This window comes from Fundulus heteroclitus, unplaced genomic scaffold (assembly GCF_011125445.2).
Source record: "Fundulus heteroclitus isolate FHET01 unplaced genomic scaffold, MU-UCD_Fhet_4.1 scaffold_393, whole genome shotgun sequence".
Classification (NCBI taxonomy): domain Eukaryota; kingdom Metazoa; phylum Chordata; class Actinopteri; order Cyprinodontiformes; family Fundulidae; genus Fundulus; species Fundulus heteroclitus.
The window spans coordinates 77,733-85,000 of record NW_023396807.1 but is presented as its reverse complement, the minus strand read 5'-3'; positions in this window follow the sequence as shown (position 1 = coordinate 85,000).

Below are 7,268 nucleotides of genomic sequence, written 5' to 3'. Positions count from 1 at the left end.
GCATCACAATCAGTGGGAGCAACATATATTGGAGTTCCGTTTTGATATCAATGGTGCTCAACATGAGACCACAGGGAGAGCTCCTGCCAAGCTAATGTTGGGATGACAACTTCAAGGGCCATTGGAGAGGATGATAGCCAAACCACCATTACCTCAGCAAAACATATACAAATTGTTGGAGCAACACCATGCGATTAGTCAAACGGAAAGTTGGGATAAGTCAAACCCGACAAGCCAAATACTACAATGCCCGGAGGAGGGGTGCACAGTTCCGGGAGATTTGGTCTGGGTTAGGTCTCACCCCCTTTCCAAAGCAATAGATAGTTTTTCCTCAAAGCTAGCGCCAAAGTGGTCAGGTCCAGCTACCATGAGAAAACAGTTAGGCCCAGTAAACTATCAGCTCCAGTGGAGGGACCAGCACAAAGGAACAGACATAGTTAATGTGGTGAACTTAAAGCCTTATTTTGGGGTTCAGCCTCCCTTTGCTTTCGGCTGGGTGGTGGGATTGTAACATAACCACTATGTTCTTTTTTTGTTGTATAAAGACATTAAGGTAGAAAGCTGACAAACTGTGATAGGACAGTTGTTGTTATTTCCTTATTAAAATTATGTCTAATCTCCACTGGTTTAAACTGATGTTGGGCAGTATAATGCTGGTTTTTAGGTGTGAATGTAATTAGTGGATAAAAAGGGGCATGTGCGGGGGCACGGCTCGACAGGTGAGAAAAGACGTACATGGTCAGATCTGTGCAGCGGGAGATTTTGTTTTGATTAAATGTTAAATATGAGTTAAAAGTGAGAGGAAATAGATAACACGGAAATCAAAGTTCGTCCCAGTGCCACAGAAATGTGTATCCAGAAACCTGATCATAGTTTGAAGCCAGAAGACGCAACCCGGTGCAAAAGGACGCCGCCCGATGCAAAAAGACGCTACCGAGTGGAAGAAAGACGCGGCCGGTGAGATCTGGACATTATTTTTCTTTTTGGGGATTTTCGGTGGTACCACTCTTTTTTTCTTATCTTTTTTGGATGGGGTTTTGACATTTGGATTTTTTCTTTTTGAAACGGGACTTTGGACTCAAACGGGAAAACATTTCCAGGCCTTTGTTTTGGTTTTGGAGGATACGGAACTCTGTTACGGACATTATTCTTAAAAATAAAAAAAAATTGACAATTTTGGATTTTCATTTATTAAGGTTCTTTGGTGATTCAAATAAGTGTTTGGAATTAAACATAATTACTTTTGGAAGGATTTTTTGGTTATTGAGCTATTTGTCCAAATAACTATTGTTATTTAGTAATATTATGACTTTTTTTTAATAAATCATTGTTGTTAAAAATCAACAAAATTCTTAATGAGTGCCTGGATAATTAATTTCCTTTCAAAATAATGGTGTGGCATTTTTACCTGATTTCCTGTGACAGATCCCCTTGAGTATATTGTAAGTTCCGCTTTTAGTCAAGTTGAATGTTACAGACTGATCGCATAATTTACCTGCTAAGGGAGAGAAAGTGTCTAATCTTTAAAACTCATGGTATTGGGGTGGAGGAGTGGATAGAAGAGGTTCGCACTAGCATGCGAGTCCGTCATGTTGTGCAGAGGTTTGATAAACATCGTTAAGGTAATTCTGCCCTGGCAACAGCAATGGGAGTAAAGAGAGGAAACATCTGGATGAAGAGTGATAACATTGTTTAACTGTAGTGTTCCAAGATATGTCAAGTAGCGGAATTAATCGGTCTGTTTTTGTACTCTGAGCTAAACATTTATCAGAAGTGAAGTCCAGCCTGCCAAGAAGCTGGACGTCACTAGCTTGCAATACACACCAATGGAGACAAACAGATTCTTATTGTAACGCACACACATCTGTGTCTCATAAAAAGGCCTGTTCACTGTATTGTTTTTTAGAACTTGTTGCTTGCACCCGTTGTACGTGCAAGGTGTAATAAAGGAAGTTCTCGTTGGCAAGACAGCGAAACGATTCTTCCCTGAGTCTTCTTTCTTTTTTAAGGTCCAATAGTTAAATAATCTCCCACAGTTGGACCTATGGATCAGGCTGCTTTCATTTTTGACCATCTTGAAGGCGAAGCCGAGCGTGAGAATCCAGAAACTGTTTTCACCATTTTAAAGAAACTGTATGGTTGCCAACAGTCATATGTCCCATTATAGGAGAACTTCTTTTCACGGAGACAGTTAGATGGTGAATCTTTGCAGGAATTCCCTCATTAATTGTTTTGCTTGATGGACAAAGTTAAATCTAATTCTCCCAATACCATGGCAAATGCGGATATTTTGCTTCGTGATATATTTATTCAAAATGTTAGTAACTCTGACTTGTGCAGAGAGTTAATACGTTATGCTCATGATAATCCACGGTGTACATTACACGAGGCGGTGTGCTCTTGCGTCTTCGCCAGCGCGGATTCCGCTTACCATTACCGGGCATAATCCTGATAACAGATTACAAGCCTTAAACCCCCCACTCCATGAATGACCAACGCTTAGCCAACAACCTGAATGACTTCTACTGTTGTTTTTCGACAGACATAGGGACAGTCCTGCAACAACCCCCCACGACACCTCCCAACAGATCACCCCCACCTCAGCAGGGGCCTGGGCACCTCTTACCCACCTTAAAGGCCTACCCCTCCTCCCCTCTACCCACCTCAGTGACAACTCTTTCCATACATGAGAGACATGTTTATAAAAGCTGCTGGACCAGATTCTGTCTCTTCATCCACCTTGAAGCACTGTGCTGATCAGCTGTCTCCAGTGTTCACAAACATTTTTAAAACCTCACTGGCGACATGTCACGTGCCAACCTGCTCCAAATCCTCCATTATTATCCCTGTTCCCAAGAAGCCAAGGTCCACTGGACTTAATGACTTTAGACCTGTCGCCCTGACCTCTGTGGTTATGAAGTCCTTTGAGTGCCTTGTGCTTTCACACCTGAAAGAGATCACTGATCCCCTCCTGGACCCCCTACAGTTTGCCTACAGAGCAAATAGTTCTGCAGGCGACGCTTTCAACTTGGCCCTTCACTACATTCTCCAGCACCTGAATTCCGCAGGTACCTATGCCAGGATCCTGTTTGTGGATTTCAGCTCTGCTTTCAACACAATCATCCCAGCTCTCCTTCAGGAGAAGCTCTCCCAGCTGAGTATGCTTGACTCCACCTGCAGGTGGATTACAGACTTCCTGTCTGACAGGAAGTAGCATGTGAAGCTGGGAAAACATGTCTCCGACTCACAGCTCATCAGCACTGGTTTCCCCCAGGGCTTTGTCCTTTCTCCTCTGTTATTCTCCCTGTACACCAATAGCTGCACCTCCAGTCATCAGTCTGTCAAGCTTCTCAAGTTTGCGGATGACACCACTCCCATTTGACTTATCTCTGATGGTGACGAGTATGCCTACAGGTGGAAGACTGACCATCTGGTGACCTGGTGCAGAGAGAACAAACTGGAGCTCATCGCTCTAAAAACAGTGGAGATGGTTGTGGACTTCAGGAAGAACTCAGCCCAAGCTACCCGCATCACCCTCTGGGACTCCACAATTGACACTGTGGAGTTTTTCCGCTTCATGGGAACTATCATCTCCCAGGACCTAAAGTGGGAGCTGAACATCAACTCAGCAGAGGATGTACTTCCTGCTGAAGTTGAAGAAATTCAACCTGCAAGGACAATGATGGTGCACTTCTACTCCTCCATCATTGAGTCCATCTTCACCTCCTCCATCACCATCTGGTACGCTGATGCCACCGCCAAGGACAAGGGCAGACTGCAGCATGTCATCCGGTCTGCAGAGAAGGTGATTGGCTGCAATCTTCCATCTCTCCAGTGTTATGCCAGAAGCTGGTTGAATATGCTTATTATTATTATTATTAATTATATTTTTTGGTATTATAATTTAAATAATAAATCATTCAACTCAAAATTCCGCTATAACACAATATAGTTCAAATGGTGGTGATGTTAGCTATAAGCTTGTAAGTATTTATACCACTAATGCATTAGTTAATTTGCTGTTATGAACTCATTTATGCTGGAATAAATGATCTGGTCGGACTTTTAACCGACAAGGTTTATCCAGCAGGCTGTGAGAACCCCAATGTAACTGCAATTAGTTTAAATCCTTATTCCTTATCACCATCCAATGATATGTCTCTGTATTAATATCAGATGTTAACTCCAAAGGAGGTTAGCTCTGAATTCTGAATAGCCAGGCAACTGTGAATTGGACTGAACACAAAACAATGTCTATTCCGCAGTTGTTGGTTTTATTGAACCAAAAGCAATTCCCTGTTACAGTAATTCTCTGATTCAACAACTTTGGAATTCTTACTCACTACTAAACTATAACATGCAAAATATATATGTGGGAATAAAAGAACAAAACCAAAAATAAACAATGGATTAAAATGAGCGGTTAGCAGATCTTAACTTAGCTCACAGTTGTTTAACACCGCCCTCAAAACACCGGCATTTGACGTATCAGCATTGACAGACAGAACAGCTTCGGGAATCTCACTGGACGCTTTGATGTCTTACACAAGCTAGTTCAGCTAAGCTCCCTACAGTTCAGATACACGTCACCCTCCCAAGATGGCTGCTACGATGACGTATGAGGGGAGGTCCTAATGACGTAACCACGCTTACGCTGATAGGATAATGCCTCGCTTCGAGAGGGCGCAGCTAACTGGGAAGTTTAAGCAAAACCCGCGAATTGAGCTCGGACAAAGAGATTAAACTGATAAGAAGCGAAAAGAGAGAGGGGGGAAAGCAGGGAAGAAGATGAAAAGAACTGAAGCAGTGACCCACGGCGGGGTTATTGATGAATCACAAATCAAACACAGCAAAATCAATTGTAAAATGCATGCACATACAAAGAAAAATATATTCAGCAAAATAATTCCAACTTCGTCGTGGAATAAAAGCATTAACCAACACCTACAAAGTTCTAACGGCTGCCCAGGCACTTCTAAACACCCTGTGGTGTGGGTGAAAAAGAAATAAAAAGGGGGAACCCCGTTACTTTGAGGTGGATCCGGTTGAAGTCCCGGTGAGTCCGTGAGCTCCGGATCACGCGGCGTCCTGAGCGCACCAGAGCGGGCAGCAGGCAGCAGGGACGGGCTCACGACCGCTTTGCTCGGCCAAGCAGAAGCGTAGTCCTCTTCGATCACTGGGAGACAAGGCGGCTTCCAGTATCTTGATCAGAGGGAATTAAAAAGGGTACCTTTTGAGTTGACCTCCTGCGTCCGCAGGGAATAAGTTTGTGTCGAAAAATCTCCCCCGTTCAGGACCTACAAGCTACACCAATGTAGCATCTCTGGACCTTCTGTGTTACATTAATGCACAGTCTACTGTGTATACAGCTCTAGATTCTGAATATATATTCTGTCTGCACCATCAACACCAAGTCAAATTCTTTATAAGTGCAAACTGTGGGAGATTATTTAACTTATTAAAACTTAAAAAGGAAGACTTTTGGAGATGGTTCCAGTATCTCTGCGTGCCCCAGGAGGACCCTCATTTATTAGATGATCATTTCCACAGAAAACATCTACAGAAGTCCTAAAGTCCAGATCTGACACTTCTCCTTATAAAGCTGCGTGTGTGTGTGTGTGTGACATCAGGGATTTGTGTGTAAATCATTGGTGTGTATGTGGAGTACATTTCTGGAACATTCGTGTGCGCGTGTGAGAGTTTGGCCAAGGTGCTCTTCATTTCTGGGAACTTTTATCTACACACTCTCAATAACAGACCGATTAATTTCAATGTTCGAAAGATGTTTGGAAAAACAGGAACTGAGCATAGAGGTCATTTTCTGGTCATATCCCCAGATCACCTCTCTGCTAAGGAAACCACAAAACAGCCTAGAAACAATACTTTCTCTCACAAAACCTACTTGGCAATAAACTTGTTTCTGATTCTGATCATCCAGGGAAGACAGATCACCCGCTATTACCATATAATGTAGAAAAGATTTCTGGATCAATGTGTGTTTCTGTGCTTTTTTGTCTCTCTTGTTGTGTCTCTGCTCTGTCTTCTCTAACCCCCAGTCGGTCGAGGCAGATGACCGTTCATCTGGAGGTTCATCTGGTTCTGCTGGAGGTTTTTCCTTCCCGTTAAAGGGGAGTTTGTCTTTCCACTTTCACTTCATGCTTGCTCAGTATGAGGGATTGCTGCAAAGCCATGGACAATGCAGACGACTGTTCCTGTGGCTCTACGCTTCTTCCGGAGGAGTGAATGCTGCTTGTCAAGACTGTGATGCAATCAACTGGTTGCCTTAGATAGTAAACCTTTTGACCAATCTGTATGATTTGATTGAGTTTGACTTTGTAGTCTCTTGAGGTGATGTGTTGTGAATTGGCGCTATACAAATGCCAAAAAACAGTTTAAACACATGTTTTTTTTTATTCATTAAATTTCACATTGTCTTTTGGGGATACCATCTCATTTCCTATTAGAAACAATCTTCTTGGTAATTTTTTTACCCAAATCTGTATGAATTATCTTTTTTTGCCTGAGCTTTATGCATTTCAAAACTAAATTAAATTAGCACCAACCAGACATGTTCACAAGTCATTTTTGCAAGTCCAAGTCAATTCTCAAGTCTTGAGAGCTCAAGTCCAAGTCAAGTCTCAAGTCTTGAGTAGGTCTGTCACAATAATCAATTAATCACACAATAAGTTTAATCACAATTAATTAAAATAAGTGCAATAATTTGCATAAGCATGCTTGCTTGTTTCCCCTTGTGTTTTCATCTCCGTCACTGAGATGGGATAGCAAAAAGGTCACTGTTATATCTATGGAATGATCATTATCTTGAACTGGTAAATGGAAAAATACAATTTAAAAAAAGCACACATGCAATTTTTTTTCTAGATAAATTTTGCAACTTTATTTTTTTTCTTTCAAAAACAACTATTTTCTTACAGTATTTAACTGACATTTGTGGTTACAACGTTTTCTTGTTTTAGCAGTAAATGTCTGCTCTTTCATTTTTAAGTGAAAGTGAGGGCTGTGAAAAAAAAAATCACAATCCTGCCCTTTTATAAATACATATGAGGTTTGCAAATACAAGAAATAAAGAAACCCCTAAATAAATAGCAGGACAATAACAATTCTTTCATAAAAGAAACATTGCAGCAATACCTTTTTGTAACTCAATGCCCTGGAACAGACAGAACCTAATTAAAAGTCTAGGTGTCTTTCAGCGCATGGGAAAATGTTTAGAAAACTGTATTACATGGCCTCCATGACTGAACACC